This window comes from Drosophila biarmipes, chromosome 3R, assembly GCF_025231255.1.
Source record: "Drosophila biarmipes strain raj3 chromosome 3R, RU_DBia_V1.1, whole genome shotgun sequence".
Taxonomy (NCBI): domain Eukaryota; kingdom Metazoa; phylum Arthropoda; class Insecta; order Diptera; family Drosophilidae; genus Drosophila; species Drosophila biarmipes.
This window is the reverse complement of record NC_066616.1, coordinates 2,142,869-2,160,840: the sequence shown is the minus strand read 5'-3', so window position 1 is coordinate 2,160,840 and position 17,972 is coordinate 2,142,869. Positions and strand designations below refer to the sequence as shown.

Genomic DNA, 17,972 nt, shown 5'->3' with positions numbered 1-17,972 from the left:
TCGGGAACGCAATTGATTGGGGTCTCAGTTATAGAAATAACGTTTTGGTTGTCCTCTTGGGAACTGTGCAATATTGCGTCTGCATTGCAGCTGTTTCTTCTTATATGTTTTCTTCAAAATTGTCTGTAAACATGGCTTCTTCTATTTTGGTTCTGGATAATCCGTTGGCTATATAATTCTCTTTTCCTGGCAAATATTTAATATAACAATAATATTTATTTAATTTTATTTTTCACCTTTGTAGTTTCATATTTGGTTTTTTAATATTGTTTAGCCAAATTAAAAGTTTGTAATCGCATAATATTTCAAAAGATCTGCCGGAAAAGTATGATCTAAAATTTTTGGTGGCCCACACGATTGCTAAAATTTCATTTTCTGTGATAGCACAATTTATTTCGTGTTCAATAAGGGTTCTGCTGGCATAAAAAACTGTTTTATGATTTTGTATTAATACTGCTCCTATCGCCATGTTCCTTGCGTCCGTTGTTAAGGAAAGTGGTTTACTAAAGTTGGGATAAATCAAAATGTGATCGGTTTTAATTAAGACTTTAATTTTTTATACCCTTGCAGAGTGTATAATAATTTCAGTTTCCGACCCCATAAAGTATATATATTCTTGATTAGCGTCACAAGACGAGTCGATCTAGCCATGTCCGTCTGTCCGTCCGTTTCTACGCAAACTAGTTTCTCAGTTTTAAGTTTAGTTTTAGTTTAGTTTTCCCAAAAGTTTTCTTTCTATTGCAGGTAGTATATAAGTAGGAACCAGCCGGATCAGACAACTATATCTTATAGCTCGGGGAAAAAATTAAAAAAAAATTATATCTTTGGTGTTTTTAACATATACCTTTCTAAGCTTGGATATTACATTTTTAAATTAATTCCGAATTTCGAATTAAATTTTATCAAAATCGGACAACTTTATCATATAGCTTAGTAGAAATACATTAAATAATAAATATATCTTTTGTGTTTTTAAACATATAACCTTGTAAGCTTGAAAATAACATTTTTTAAGTAGTTCTTAATTTTGAATTAAATTTTATTAAATCGGATAATTGATGGCAAATAATATGAAACAAATTATAGCTTTGGGGCTTTTTGACATATTATCTTATAATATTGGGAATAACAATTTTTATATTTTTCAGAATTTCGAATTCAGTTTAATAAAATTATTGATTATTTTTTATAACTGCAAGGGTATATAAACTTCGACTTACCGAAGTTAACTTCCTTTCTTGTTTAATGATAGAATATGTTTTTCCAATGAAGTGGAAAAAATTATAATATCATCTAGATATACTAAACAATCTGTTTGTATTTAATTTTCTAATAAATTATTCATATATCTTTGGAAAGTATTGGGGGCATTTTTAAGTCCAAATGGTCTTCCGTTATTTTCGTAATGACCATGATTTGTTGAGAATTCTGTTTTAGCTTTGATCTTGGTTCCATTTGTATTTGATAGAATCCTTTGACTAAATCAATAGTAGTGAAATATTGACACCTTCCTTATTTGTATAATATTTTATCCATTTCTGTAGTCTTCTTCTAGTGATTTACGAATTATTTTCTGTTCCATCATTTTATTTATTTGCTTGTTAACAGTTCTAGGGTATTTGAAGGGTTTCCTAATCCCAACCCAGTGTTTTCATGCTATGTTTGTATCGAATTTTCAATAGTACATGCAAAAGTAAAATTTTCACATTTTTTGTACTGAATGTCATTATATTAAAATAAAAACTTGTTTACATGTTCTTTTTTAGAAAAAGAGTGCATAGCATTGTTCTACGACTTTCAATATGCAATCTTATAGGAAGGTAGCCTTTGTTTTGATCTCAGTTCAAACTACGAAGGGCCAATAAAATACATTTTTTTTTGTACTTACTCAACTTGGCCAATATGGACACCAGCCCTAAAAACAATCAATATATGACTGTAAGTTAAGTCCCCACGCTATATTCTTATTTGATTAACAAAGCTTAACATTATCAGCTCAAATAAGTACAGGAGAATGTGTTTTGATAGAGTGAAGATCGTCAATAAACAAAGTTTACAGCAATAGAGCACAAATGACTACCCTGAGGCACTCCATATGTCACGTAGATCAATTTTGAAACAGCAATCTTGAACACAACGCTCTGAGTCCTACCATTCAACTAACATAAAATGCAAGTTAATAGATTACCAGGAAACCCATACTAATCTCATTTAAATAAAAAAAGAGAGTGGTTAACGGAGTCAAAGGCCTTACTAAAATCTGTATATACAATGTCAGTCTGCATTTTTTTCTTAAACCCATTTATGACAATAGATGTCAATTCAAGAAGGTTGGTGGTGGTCGATCTTCGCTTAATAAAACGATGACACGGTGATATAAGCGACGAACATGAATGTTGCCAATGAGAAGTGATAATAGGTTCAAATGCTTTAGGAATTGCCGACAATTTAGAAATACCTCTATAATTTTGGGTATTTGCCTCCGCACCTTTTTTATGGAGTGGAATAATAAAAGAGTCCTTCCAGATAAAAGGAAAAACTGATGATGAAGTAGACAAATTAAAAAGTTTAAGAATCGGTTTACAAATGCTTGACGGACAAAACTTAAGCACACATCCAGGAAGTCCATCTGGACCGGGAGAAAATGTTGGCGTTGTTGTTGCTAAATCTCTTACGAGAGAGCTTTCGGTGATTACAGGGGAAAAAATACAATTTGCCCTATTTAAGGGATTAGGGTAGTTAGAATTTGACCAAGCTGTCGAGCTATAAGTAGTTTGGAAAAACTCAGCAAATAAATCATCAAAAAACAGAATCCGTCGATGCCTCCATTGAGTTTAGACCTACCGATGAATACAATGCCGATGACTTACGCTTGACATTAACAAAGTTGTAAAACTGTTTCGGATCTTTTGAAAATTCAAATTTACATCGATTTAGATACATAGAGTAGCAATGACTGTTGAGAACATTAAAATCTGTTCGAACTACAACATATTTCGAAAAATCTGCTGGTCTACCCGATTTTTTATACTTTTTATAAGTGTTAGATAAGTGTTAGCATTGGTAAACCAAGAAGGCCTGTTTAGGTTTGAAATAAACCTATATCGGTCTTTAATTCTGCATACTGTGATTTCAGAAGGGTCTGAAACAAACACATGATCTAATTGTCTACTTTTACAAAGGTTACTTGTTGTAACGATAATTCTAAAAGGCCATCCACAAAATCATGGACGGATAAACGAATAGCGACAAATAAGTCAGTAGGAGGAGAACAAGAAATATCAGGTAGATTAAAGTCAAGATAAAACAGATGTTATTGCATACAGATGGTGCTCAGTTAAAGTTATTAGACAGAACTTCAGAGTCGCATATCTCTTGTTTCAGCCAAGTTTCCGTAAAAGATAAAATATCTTCAGTAAATGCAGAGGAGACAGTATAAAGCTTGGGTAGCTTCAAATTTAGTCCCCTAACATTTTGATACGCCAAAATTAAACTTTTTAAATGGCTATGTCAATCAGCTGAAGCTGAAGTTGTCATCAAGAAGCTCCGTCAAAAAACGAGCTAAGCTAATTAAAAAAATGTTATATCCAAATGTAGGATGCTTTAAGGTAAAAAACACCAAATAGTCATTTTTGAACATTTTTTTTACGATTATTCCTATGAGAGAAAGTCCCATAGTCCGATACGGCTGGTTCCGACTTATACATATACTACTTGTACAAGAGATAAAACTTTTGGGAAAGTTTTAGGTAGGAATCTTTAAAACTGAGAGACTAGTTTGCGTACAAACGGACGGGCAGACTGATGTCTGATTATATATAATATATGGCTAGATCGACATTTTTAGTGATGCTGATCAAAAATATATATACCTAATGCGGTCTTAAACGTCTCCTTCAATGCGTTGCAAACTCTCTCTCTCTCTCTCTGAAATGTTTATACCCTCTGCAAGGGTGTAAAAACTTGAATACAATGTTACGTAGGCATATTAGCGCCTGAGTCCTGAAAAGGACTTGGGCCGAGGACGAGACGTCCGATGTTCAGGCACCATTTTGGCCGGCTAAGCTACGTCGTATTTGGGTCGTGGGATCTTGGTAAGTCTTTCTCCTCTCCAACATAACGAGAATAAATATTTAAAGTGCCTGGAAAAAATAATATTAGAGCGTAAAGTTCGTCAGCCGTCAGTCCACACTGCCCCACAAGCTTAGCTGTCGCTTGATGGCAATACGATCGGGCTGTGTTTTCGCCATATTCCCTCCCCTTCACACATTCGTGTGCCATGTTAAAATTCTAGTTCACCATGGTTTCAAAATCGTTTTTAAATTATAAGTTTATTGGTTAAATTATGTAATTCGGCATATGCCGTGAATAGGCAATATAAAGTTGCCTAATGCATAAGAAATAACTCTACTTGACAATTATTTTTATTAGCGGATAGTATCGAATTTACCACCCGTAAGGTGCGCACATCAGCAAAACGCTGACCATTCATGACTGCAAACGTCTCTCAGAGGGCTCTTAAAATTGTACATACAACTACAAGGCTGATACTCGCCGCTGAAATATTAATAACAGCCTATAAAAAAACTTTTTAGACTGCACGAATATTTATATATGTATGCTTTAAGAAAGGAACCGGGTTACGACAAACTTACCCCCTTTTAAATCCTGTGGGATTAGATCTCGACTGCTGCTTTTAAGAATACCAATTAACTTAATCAGAAAATATATATATAAGCCTGAGGCACACGTCGTCCGTAACGCTGGTAGTGAGACTCGTCTTCGCTAATTATTTATCAAGATCAGCACTACCGATTCTCTTGATTTAAATGTATTTCAATGTATTTTTGAATGCTTCCAAAGTTTTTGCGGCTATTTGCCTTTGGTTATGCATAAGTTCACTTTAGCTTAGATTGATTCAATGGAAACACTTACATTGCACGTCCACTTTTTCGAAGTATGCTGTCGGTCACTAAGCCTCTGATCGGGTCACTCCTACAGCTGAACAATCTTGAGAAGTATGAGGATTTCGAGTACTGCGGCTACAAGCATCCCAGTATTTCGAATGTCGTCGTTGTGGTTGATATTCCCTCGTTCTTTGATTATAATGGCGCCGATGGTCCGACACATGAAAATCTTTTAAGCTATAGGGCTTAAGGGCTGCTGAACCCTGGTGGTTGATCCTGGACCTCCTCCAGGACTCCGTGGACGACTGCCCCTGGATAGGTCGCTTTTTCTTGGAGCCGGCGGCTTCCGTCAGCAAGATACCAGAATGGATTCTCCCCCTTTTTCTAATTGTCTAAGGTCTTTTATACCCTGTTAGAGCTACTTACCTGCAAGTTTGAAGCAGATAAACTAGTTGTTCCCACCTAAGGTTACTATATCTCGGTATCCAATATCTTTGGAGTCAACGGCCGGCTGTTTTGACTTTGCCAGCTACCGGGGTATGGTTACCAGTAGTGCGATCGTGGCCGTTGTTCTGACCCCGTAATACCAGTAATTTGCCGAATTGCAATTTCTTTTGGCCCTATTAGCCTAAGTGTGGTTAGTCAAATGCACCCCTCCCTCCGACTTAAGATTCGTCGTTGAATCTTTCTAAATGGAGGGCGTACGTAACAACAAAATCTTTTGACCATAGTTTTGAAACTGTGGTATTTAAACAAATATTGTAAGAACAGCGTAGATTTAAAAAAAAATGTTAGCTATTTATAGCAGTTTTACCGCCAAACGAGCTAGTTTTTCAACAGTGTTAAGTGTTTAAAGTTGGTTAGCATCATCTAAAATTTTCAGGACTTCAAATAAAGTTTGGATACTCAAAAAAAGGTCAATGCTAGTGAAAAATGCCTGAACTAAATTTACAGCTGTTTTCTCGCCAAACTAGCTAGTTTTCCAAAAGTGATAGAACTTATGTTTCTTATATTGAGCTGTTTAACACCGTTTACAATTTTCAGGACTCTAAAATAACGTTTTGGACTACCTGGAACATTCGATTTTGAGGTTTCAATACAACTGGGTGAAAAGCTTACTTTTACCGCTATTTCTCCCAAGCCAAGAGATTTTCTTAAAATCATTTAGTTTTTACCAATACCTTTCGATTGATGTATCACTCGTTTTAATCAGTCTATTACTGTAGACTTTCATTTCTTTGTGTATATATAGTAGTCGTCTTCGCACACCCTCCTGGTGCACTTCGTCACTACGTGGACCACTGAAAAATAATTTTTTTGCGAAATTTGTTCGGTTTATTTAAGAACGGCATCTGTGCCATAAAATTGTATTGGCATGTTTACCCTTCTGTCAAATACCACTTTATATAGACAATAATAATAAGGGGTGTAGTTTTAAAAGAGTAAGTGAAGTATCTAAGCCAAAAGTCCAATCACATTGTTTGAGTAATATGAAAGACCGGACGAATTCATTAAATGTTTCTAAGGTTTCTACTGTCTAACATTGGTATGTAGTGGTATTATAGTTTATTTTTCTTTTTTAATTTTTATTACGGTCACCTGGTTGAGAAGTGCTAATCTCAACGATCTCAATATTGCCCTTAATTTTGATATTATTTATTTAAAAGTTCTGCAGAATCAACATCGCCTCTTATAAGATTTTGTATAAAAATAGTACAAAGCATTGTTCTACGATTTACAAGTGTATGTAACTTAAAGAATTGTACTCAATACGGTCGATGTGCACTTGATATTGTGGACTCCAACAGGGGATGTTATTAATAATTTGATCGTAAAGGATCATTAAATTCCTTTGACCAACGCTTTATAAACCCAAGAACACTCATGGCCTTGAAAACAATCAATATCTTACTGTAAGTTACATCCCGACTCTCTATCATTATATGATAAACAAAGCTTAACATTACCAGCATACATTAGTACACGAGAATAAGTTATGAAATAGGGAAAATCGTTAATAAACAAAGTAAACAGCAAATGGCTCAAATGACTACCCTGAGGCACTCCAGATGTCACGTAGATCAATTTTGAAACAGCAAGCTTGAATACAACGCTCTGAGTCCTACCATTCAACTTACATGAAATGCAAGTTAATAGATAACCAGGAAACCCAAGCTGATCTAAATTAAATAAAAGAAGAGAACGGTTAACGGAGTCACAGGCCTTACTAAAATCTGTATATAAAATATCAGACTGCATTTTTTTCTTAAACCCATTTTTTACAATAGATGTCAATTCAAGAAGGTTGGTGGTGGTCGATCTTCGCTTAACAAAACCATGCTGATACGGTGATATCAGCGAGAAACATAAGTATTGCAAATGAGAAGTGAAAATACTTTCAAATGCCTTAGGAATTGCCGACAATAATTTTAGGTCTCCGCCTTCGCACCCTTTTTACGAAGTGGAAATAGGTAAATTAAGAAGTTTAAAAATCGGTTTAGAAATGGTTGACGCACATCCAGGAAGTCCAGAGATAATAAGACCGAGAGAATAAGTTTTTGCTAAATCTCTTAAGAGAGAGGGCAAATATAATTTGACTTATTTAAGGAATTAGGGTAGTTCAAATTTGACCAAGCTGTCGAACTATAAGTAGCTTGGAAAAACTCAGCAAATAAAACAGCAATTTTAAAATCCGTCGATTCCTCCATTGAGTTTAGACCTACCGATAAAGGAAATGGCGATGACTTACGCTTGTCATTAACAAAGTTTTAAAACTGTGTCGGTTCATTTGAAAATTTAAATTTACATCGATTTAGATACATCGAATAGCAAGAATCCGTTGAAGCCACCTTACTTTTTAAAAGTGTTTTTTTTTTGTTTTACATATGCATTTTATTTATTAGATCTTCTCTGAATTGAGACTAACAATAAATATATAAAATCTAAAATTAAAAAGATGAATGACGCGAGATTTAAGGGCTCTAATAACTATTGGTGAGCTTGAAGGTCATTTCGTTGCAATCGGGTCCGGTATGAAATCCTGGTGTGGTAGGACGCTTTTTGTTTTGATATTTCGTCTTTTACGGGTAGAATGCCAAGATCTCTGTAGATGTTATCGTTCTGAATATACCAGAGTGCCCCGTTATAGTTATCAAGATTTTAATTGTGCTCGCTGGATAATGTCGATGCTGCTGCTGCTCTCGTTTCCCCACAACTGGGAGCCGTAAGTCCAGACTGGCTTAAGCGTTGAATTATAGAGCAAGACCTTGAAGTCCTGGAAGAGGGGGAAGTGAGCGTTTATGAGCCAATGGAGGCTATTGCATTTTAGTCTTAGATGAATTTTGTTTGCTTCAATAGTCTCCGCCATGTAAGTCTCCTGTCTAGGTGTGGAAGTGGCGTGTTATTCAGAGTTAGCCGGGGACTTGTTTGTCTGATAAAAGTAAACGTTATGTTTACACTGCTCCATTAATTCCAGGATTTAAAGAAGAGTTATTAGCACTGGTGAGTGGTCCGATGATAGTTCCAAAAGCGATTTTGCACATATTAGATTGCGAGAAATATTTTTTGTCGCAGCAAATCAATTAAATCAGGTAGTTTTCTAGGACCTGTAGGCCAGTATGTAGGGCTGCCTGGTGAAACGTAGTCCAGTTTATTGCATGTTTTGATGAGTGCATTATATAGTTGCCTTCCTTTGGGGATCACAAGGCGGGATTTCCAGTGTGTGTGCTTGGCGTTTTAATCTCATGCTGCTATGAATCTCTCTCCAAGTGAATTGTAGAAGTCCATGAATTGATCTTCGGAGACTGTAAAACGGGGTGAGCAGTTAACAGCGGCAATGGCAAGGTTGCCAACTGTAATTCTGCCCAACTGTAATTTTATCGATGTAGCTTGCAAATAATTGTTTGCAAACCTATCATAAAAGTGGTGTTTTATGCGGTCTCTTATTAAAATGGCGGCTCCGCCATGTGCTTAACCATCTGGATGATCGGTGCTGTAGAACGGTATCCCCGTATTTGAAAGTTATATTTGCTGGTGAGATGCGTTTCTGCCAGCAACATAACGTCGATGTGGTTTTCGTTCAGAAGTTGAGCTTTTTCAGGTTTATGCCGTGAAACACCGTTGGCGTTACACAGAGTTACTCGAAGACTAGGCATAGTTTATTTGGACTGCTGAGATGCAAGCATTTGTATCAAGATGTTTTGGTTTTGCATAAGGGTTTGCATGGTGGTTTTCATGAAGGATATAAATTCCATCATATTTTGTTGCAAAGTGATCATCATAGTTTTCATGTTACTTTGTGGCTGTCCAATGGCCTGCTGGATAATATCACTTTTCGGCTCTATGTGAGCTTTGCCTGACCTTAAAGCACTAGCGTAAGAAATGCCGTTGGTGGTAATTGAAGGGCCAAATGATGACCTGGCTGCTTTTGAGAAGAAGTCTTCCGGTGTCGTTTGGGATCTCATGTGTATGTTCTGTGAGATCTGGGATCGTGCCGTTGTCGGTTGTTGCATTTGGCTTTTCATCTCCTTGTATACTGGACAGCCTCTGTAGTTTGTTGTGTGGTTTCCTTCGCAGTTTACACACACACTTTTTAGTGAGAGAGTCTTCCCTGTTGGTAGGGCAGGGTTCGGAGCCGTGGCAGTTTCCACAAGCTACACATACTGACCTGAGGGTTCCGTAAGCCCTGGTGTGTGCGTATTCCTGGCAATTTGTGCATTGCACTGGGCCGTTTGTGCGGCTCTTCTACTGTGATCCTAAGATGCAGCAGGTACTGCAACTTGTAGATCGGGTGCACTGCTTTTTTTTTCAAAGTTCTGCTGTCTGGCTTCAGCTTGACCTTGAATAGTGGTTGCGTCTTATTGTTTTTGTTCATAATGTTTAACACATTTTTTGCACAAAAACCGTTTTTTTAAGCCACTGTAATTTCAGAGGGGGTCACTTCGGGTTCCATTCCCTTAAGCACAACTTGGAAGCCTTTGCAGCTTTTTATCTGGTACGTGTAGTAAACTTTTTTGGTATCGTTTAAGTACTTTGACATCGCTTGGAAATTGTCTTTAGTTTTGGTTTGCAGTTTAGTTTCGCTTTTATTGACATTCATAAGCGGAATAACATGACAGTTTCTTTTCCAACTAGGTCAACTATTTTGTTGACTAGGGCATTCGGGATCTTTTTCCGAATAAAGATAGGTGGCGGCTTAAGTTTCCTTGGGATTCATTCAGAATCTGTTTCGGGCTCCGCCAGAATAAAAAATCTATTTTCATTTAATGGCCCGAGATTTTCAGGGCTTTTGTTGGTACGGTTTACTTTGGGCTTATTGCCGTCAGATTTTTTTGGTGGTGTTTGCTTAAGTTAAGAAATATTAATGTAGCGATCCGAAATCCGCTTGCGGAAATGTCATTTCTTCTACTGTAGCTTTGTTTTTGCCGTTTGACCCGATTTTTGCACTTGGTTTCGTTGTTGCTTTACCCGCTGCAGAAGAAAAGAGTGGAATCGTTATTGCATTGTTGGCGACAGAGACCGTTGTTGTTGGCGTAGTAGTTGCTGTTGTTGTTGCACTAGGTGGTAGAAGCTCGGTAGGAGTTTTGCATTGCTCACTCCATGGTGTTTGAGCGGTGAACAGCAGGGCGGGAGAGCAAGAACTAGTTCTCTGGTTTTCGGCGGTCAGTAAACTTGCTCTAGAACATTATTAGTGACAGAGTTTGTCTTACTACAAGTCTGTCCAATTACAATCATATATAATATCGTTAAGTTTATTATAGTCGCATTTACGCAAATATATAATTTTAGTCAATTTTTCATACTGTGATTTCAGACGGGTCTGAATCAAACACAAGATCGTATTGTCTACTTAAGGAATTTTTTATAAAGCGTAACGATAATTCTAAAAGGCCATCCACAAAATCATGTGCGGATAACGGCATAGCGACAAATGAGTCAGTAGGAGAAGACTAAGATATATCAGGTAGATAAAAGTCACCTAAGACAATCAAAAGGTCTCTGTTAGAAAGAAAGGATAAAACAGATTTTATTGCAGACAGATGGTGCTAATAAATTACTAGATCAGAGCCAGATGGAATATAAGAACATGTAACAAAAACGGATAAAGATTGCAATGAATCTTTCACACTAAGAAATTCAATTTCATTCGGGATATGAATGAGAATTCTTTCAGATGTTAGGCTAGAGGTAACGGCAATCAAGACACCGACCACCCTACGTGAGTGGCGATCGGTCCTATAAGTATTAAAGTTATTAGCCAGAACTTCAGAGTCGGATATCCCTGGTTTCAGCCAAGTTTCCGTAAAAGCTAAAATATCTTCTGTAAATGCAGAGGAGTCAGCATAAAGCTTGGGTAGCTTCATATTTAGTCCCCTAACATTTTGAGATGCCAAAATTAAACTTTTTAGTTTAACAATGGAGACACTGTTATTTGTTCTCGGTTTATTTGGAACAAATTCTTTACTTACTTAATTATCATTAAGCCAAAACCTTTCAGAATGTAAAGCATTAAAAACATCAGGCGGGGTAAATATTTTAAAAGATGATATCCTAGGAGTGTATGAAAATCGAAATTGTTCAACTGCTATATCTTCGGATGGAAATTGTTCATGTATAGATTCCAAAACATCCTCAGATGTAGTATCTGGGATGAATCTAGAAACAAATAATTGCTTCCTTTGGGGAACAACTGAGTTTCACTATGCTGATTTCCATTAGCGGTGTTTATATAGGTACGGTCGGCACCGATTTCTTTGACATAGCCAGTACAGAAGATTTTATTCTGGTAACATGGACTTGACTCGAGCTTGCTGTATCCAAAGGCATAGCTGGTTCATTCCCGTAAATCCTGCACATTTAGATTTAGAAAAAAATAAATGGGTTTTTAGTTGAAGACGCAAAAGCCATTATAAGAAAACATAAAGTTTTTCTTTAAGAAAATAAAATGAAATAAAATATGAAAAATACCTTAAGTAAATTTGACACTGTGATCAAATTCAAAAACCACAAAGGCACAAAGCACAAAAAAAATAAAGAATATTAGTCAAACGTAGGACTGTGCGTGGTTTGTGCGACACTAACAACTTTAAACACTAAGAAATACAATGTAAATCAAGCAAGAGAGAGAGAAAGAGAGTGTAAATAACAGTTATAAAATTGAGAGGAAGTAAAAGAGTTCTAGCAAGTTTAGAGAGCGTAAATTACACTAACAAAGCTAAGAGATTAAACAAAGCTAAAAGAAATGTTAAAATAACTAAAAACATATATCCGTTTATTGGGAGGTCTATTTCAAATTTCTAACACAACTGTTGGTCTAAGCTTTGTAAATAAATGAAAAAAAATCACTGAAAGTCAACGCAGCTGTTCACAAGCGACGCTAAATCATTATTGAGGTATACACTTTTAACTTCTCTTCCTGTTCTATATTTTTTTTGTCAGTAAATTGATAGATGACCCTGTAAATTTCATAGATTTAAGGAGTTTTCCCATTATCATTATTCTGACCATAATCATTATTCTGACACTTTCTGATCCGAGGCAGATTGCTGAAAATTTACGTCCATCCTATTCTTTGCACTGTCAGTCTCCCTTTGCCTCTTAACAGGTAAAAGTTTATGCTTGGAAAATTAAGGATCTTATGCCCTACCTTGGTATGGATTTCTCTTAAACTCATGATAATTACCTTGGTTCTAAGCGGGAATTTGATTTTTGTTTGGTGAAAATTTAGCATTTTTTTAATTATTTGAATTATTATTATTCTTCATTGTTATTGTTATATCTTGGATAACCATGCGATTGAGAACTATATTTTTGATAACAATATTGATGTGAACCTCGGAAATCCCTTTGATTATCATGACGTCTGGGCTTATAGTTATATTAGCAAGTGTTGTGATATTTTTTTAAATCAGGAATCATACAATCTGCGGAAAGTTTTCTATCGATATTAACCTTTATTTTCTTGTTTAATGAACTTGTGAAAATTAACCTATTTGTTGGGTGTGATTCTAGTTCTTATTTATTGTGTACTTTTGATGATCTAATTTTAAGTTCATTCACGAACTTACTAATGCTTCCATGATAAGGCCTGTGGTCCATATAGGCCATCCATATATGATGTGGGCTTGTCGAAAATTATGGTAGGGTATAATTGTAGTAGGTACTCTATCCTGGCAATGTACCGGCTTAGTTCCGATGGGCTTCCATCGAAATACGGAAATTCTTTGACTTACCCAATTAACTGATTTAAGTTAATCCCGGACAGCTGTGGTAGTGCTGAAGGACTTGCCATTTGAATGTTCTTTGTTTTATTGTATATTTTCAATATCTGCACTTTTAATTTTTTAAGTTATTTAAGCGCCTATTGAGCGAAATGTTATTTTTTACACTTGCAGAGGGTATAATAATATCAGTCAGAAGTTTGCAACGCAGTGAAGGAGACGTTTCCGACCCCTGAAAGTATATATATTCTTGATTAGCGTCACAAGACGAGTCGATCTAGCCATGTCCGTCTGTCCGTCCGTTTCTACGCAAACTAGTCTCTCAGTTTTAAGTGTAGTTTTAGTTTAGTTTTCCCAAAAGTCTTCTTTCTATTGCAGGTAGTATATAAGTAGGAACCAGCCGGATCAGACAACTGTATCTTATAGTTGGGGGAAAAAATTAAAAAAAAATTATATCTTTGGTGGATCAGACAACTGTATCTTATAGTTCGGGGAAAAAATTAAAAAAAAATTATATCTTTGGTGTTTTTAACATATACCTTTCTAAGCTTGGATATAACATTTTTAAATAAATTCCGAATTTCGAATTAAATTTTATCAAAATCGGACAACTATTTCATATAGCTTCCATAGGAACGATCGGAAAAGTAGTAGGAAAACATTAAATAAAAATTATATCTTTTGTGTTGTTAAACATATAACCTTATAAGCTTGAAAATAACATTTTTTAGTAGTTCTGAAATTTCTAAATTTTATTAAAATCGGTCGACTATATCATATAGCTGTCATAGGAACGATCGGATAATTGATGGGAAATAATATGAAACAAATTAAAGCTTTGGGGCTTTTTGACATATTATCTTATAATATTGAGAATATAAATTTTTATATTTTTAAGAATTTTGAATTCAATTTAATAAAATGATCAATTATTTTTTACAACTTCAAGGGTGTATAAACTTCGGCTTACCGAAGTTAACTTCCTTTCTTGTTATTAATTTAAAAAATTTACACATAGATTCTTTAGCCCACCTTTTAAATTGTCTTTTGTTGCTCGCGGATTTTACGCAAGTCAGACTAAACTATTCTTTTAACTTGATAAGTACCGGTGGCTTTTTAAAGGACTTTTGGTATTCAGCTGCAATAAAAAACAGTGTGGGTTCCAGATTGTATTAGTAGCTACAATCAAGACCGGTCAGATGCCATAAAACTCTAGGAGAGTTCCAAATTTTATTAATAACTACGATCAAGTTTGGTTAGCTGCGATCTAATTCTAGGTGGGTTCCAGATTTTATTAAAAACTATGATAAAGTTTATTCAGCTGCGATAAAATTCTATGTGGGATCTAAATTTTATTCGTAATTATAAACAAGTTTGGTCGCAGAGGGTTGACTTACAATATACTCGGCCGAGCCAATGAGTATTATTACCAGTTACCAAAAACTCGGTCGAGGCCGAGTAAGTTAAGATAAAACCCAAGCTAGCCCTGGGCTTTATTACCAGCTACGGTTAAAACTCAGGCGAACACTTGGTTTTATTTCTAACAATGGTAGAAGCTTGGAAACTTGGGTTTAATTACAAACTTCGTTAAAACTCGTTAGAACGCTGGGTAAACTATTAATTAAGACAAACTAGTCTGCTCTTTATTATCCCAGCGCCACTTGATGCTTTTCATCAGAGCTTGGTCATCAGTTGAGCAATTGTCGCAAAGTGTGACACACACCTACACACCAACGACAAGCCACTGCAGGAGAGAAATGGGATAAAATCAGGAAATAGAGATAGATTCAGAAGCAGAATTTAACAATTAAGAATAGTAGAAATAGATTACAAACATTTTAAATTTGGACAACGAAATAAATAGACTGTGATTTTGTTAGCCTTCGCTTTCCCCAAACTGCCTGGCTCGCCTTTGGCAAATCCTACAGCTGCCCAAATATAGCTCCTTTAGTTTTGATTCATTTTTACACTGTTATTGTTATTTTTATGTTTCAGTAGTTTCAAAATTAACGAACAATTTTTTTTTTACATTTTTTCATTTATTATTATTTGTATTCATAATATTATGATTTAATTTTTTTTATATGCGCTTTTATTTTCTTCTGTTATAATTTTTTTTCTTTTATGTGACTTTTATTCAATGGAAGGTTTCAGAGAAAAGAAAAAAAAATAACAAAAGAAAATAAAACTGGGATTCTTAACCCTAATGTACTGACTATATATACATATAATTAATTTTTTGCGAACTACATTTTAGATCGGCGTTACGTAATTTCATACTAGTGGGGGTTAGCTCGCAATCTGTAAAGCAACTACCTGTAGACTATTTAGGTCTTATTTATCATTGTTTTGCCGATGAACTATGGACCCCTTGGGTTAAGGCTATGTTGCTGGTGGGTGGCTTACGTGGTTTTGGGAGGTATACAGCCGCACACAAAACGCCGGATGCTTTGACCAACTGACATTAATATTAATTGTTTTTTTTTCCTCCGCCGATTTTTTATGCCGCTTATGCGCTTGCCCTTTACCACAGTATCAACACATGTTCGCTCATACGTCGTTGTGGTGATTAAATTGGAGAAAGATGTAACTTGGAATTTTCTGCTAGATGGGCTGCTGATGGAATAAATTCTCTGGCACCTAACTAACCTCCTTAAACTAGCTCTTTTCCATGCTTCGTAAATTGTAGGTTTTCTTTTTTCGGGCCTGCTGCTGTTTTATCCCCGTTTTGCAGAATTTCAAATAAGCTCTAATGTTAAACTGAATCGAACGATCTTTTACAATTTTTTATCTTGCTACGCATATAAAATATATTTTATATCTTATATGGCAGTGTCTAAATACGAATTTATGGCAGCGGTTTCAGGTTTATTCACTCTCTCAGATGCATTTGCTTGCTGTGAAAAAACTGCGGTATAAAAATGTTTCGATTTCTGGAGCAACGAATTACAGAGGTGTGACTCAAATTGAACGCCGGTATCCGACACGATGACTTTCAGATCCCTAAAGTAATGAAAAGGGTCTTCCTAAAGAGTATTAAAGCCTTCGCTGTAAGTTTTTTCACGGCATTCAGGAAAGAAAGTTCCAAAAAACGAAACTACAAAGATATTGACACAACTGTAAAGGATCATCATAATGCTCTTTCAAAAAACAGAGGGTAGTCACAATCCGTCGGGTATTTGTTCTTCTGATCATGCTCTGTTCACCTAAAAATATTCTCCAGAAATAAAGTATTGGGATTGCAAATTGATAAATTTATATATCTCGATAGCGGACAAATATTCTATGTGAACCCGAGAAAGAGCGTCAGAAACGATGTCGGGAGCTAACTGGGAGCTTAGGACTACGTTCCAATTTCTGGAAGACAGATTTTGATTTTGTCAACACTAAGAGTCAGATCGGTTTTTTGTAAGCGATTTTGTTGTGCTTTCAGTAGAGCTTGAAGATTTTTGGCGAATGTATCTGAAAGGAATAACTGGTCGTCTAAATAAATTAAAAATTCGTTACGTTCGGGTGGTATTACTTTATAATTAATTTCGTAATAGTCTGTGAGGCATTAACTTTCCTGCAGTCGATGCATAATCGATCCTTAAAAAGCTTACGAACAAGAACTACCGGCCAAGGCCAAGGACTATTTGACTCCTCATAAAACATAAAACTACCATCCTATTTAGTTCTCGGTATATTAACTTTTCAATTGCTGGGGATACTGATAATGCCGCTGAATAATGAGTTCCCAAAAATGAGGTATAACGTAAAATTTTAGTTATTGGCCACGAAAAGAAACTGCTGTGGTGATCCTCCCGATGATTGACTGACTTTGCTATGCGAACTTTAGATGAAACCGTTCCCCTTTTTAATCATTGTATATACATTGTATAAGCAGCCTGTATTCCTTGGGGTTGTCAACCACTGAGGATGGAAAAGCTTTTCGATGAAGATTGTATCTTCCTTTAAACGCAATTTTACGATAAGAGATATAAACATGCGTTGGTTTATACGTCTCAGTGTTTTCGCAACCATAGCAGAAAACCATCCATTCTCCTGTGCATTCCTGATACATATGCCCTGCGATTCTACAGTTTTAACAGTTCTTTATCATCAATAAAAATTTCCTCTACCCCATTTTCCAACATTACCTCTACTAAAACAATCACTCTCGTGTTTCGACTAATTGACCAAACTGGGCTATGGTCAAAATCAGAACATATAGGGTTTCATGTTGAATTTCCAGTAAGAGATTTGCTATCAGCACTTCTAGTATATATGATTCAGACAACGTTTGAACTAATTTATCGGCAGAAGTAATAGCTTTAAGTAGGCTATCAAAAGATTTATTTGGCTTTCGCTTTCCTTGTGACATAGATGCCCGAATCTAAAGATCACTTCACCAGTTCTTAAGCTGAGCACAAAGTGCTGACAATAACCCTCGCCAAGTAACCTCAGTAAAAGTTTATAACTTTATTGACCATTGAACTCCTTCCTACGCTCATCTACCCCAGGTTGCGGTGCCTGGTCAAAACTGTGCTGAGCTCCATCCATGTTTAATCCTAGAAAATTCGATCTCTTAGCGCTTGTTAGGCGCTGAATATCATCCTCCACAGCTCCCAGGTTGCCTATAGAACCTCTCTTGAGGCTCTTCAACTCCTTCTGTTTGTTGAGCACTGGTATTAGCTGCACCACCATTGTCTACAGGATTCAAGGCAACCTGGCATATGGTACAAGTTCTTTGGTTCCCTTATCGAGTTGCAAAGCATACGCAATGGAGCGCGTAGTTGCATGCTCTTATATAATTAGAATACTATTCTTGGGCACAAATATAATAATTATGCCGCCAAACTCTTGC

The 17,972-nt window shown here is 35.9% G+C and overlaps 1 protein-coding gene across 11 annotated transcripts in view; it reads left to right on the top strand.

Moving 5' to 3' along the window:
- LOC108025560 (uncharacterized) overlaps nt 1-17,972 on the top strand; it is a 251,521-nt gene that overhangs the window by 211,575 nt on the left and 21,974 nt on the right. The gene's annotated exons all lie outside the window — the stretch shown is intronic.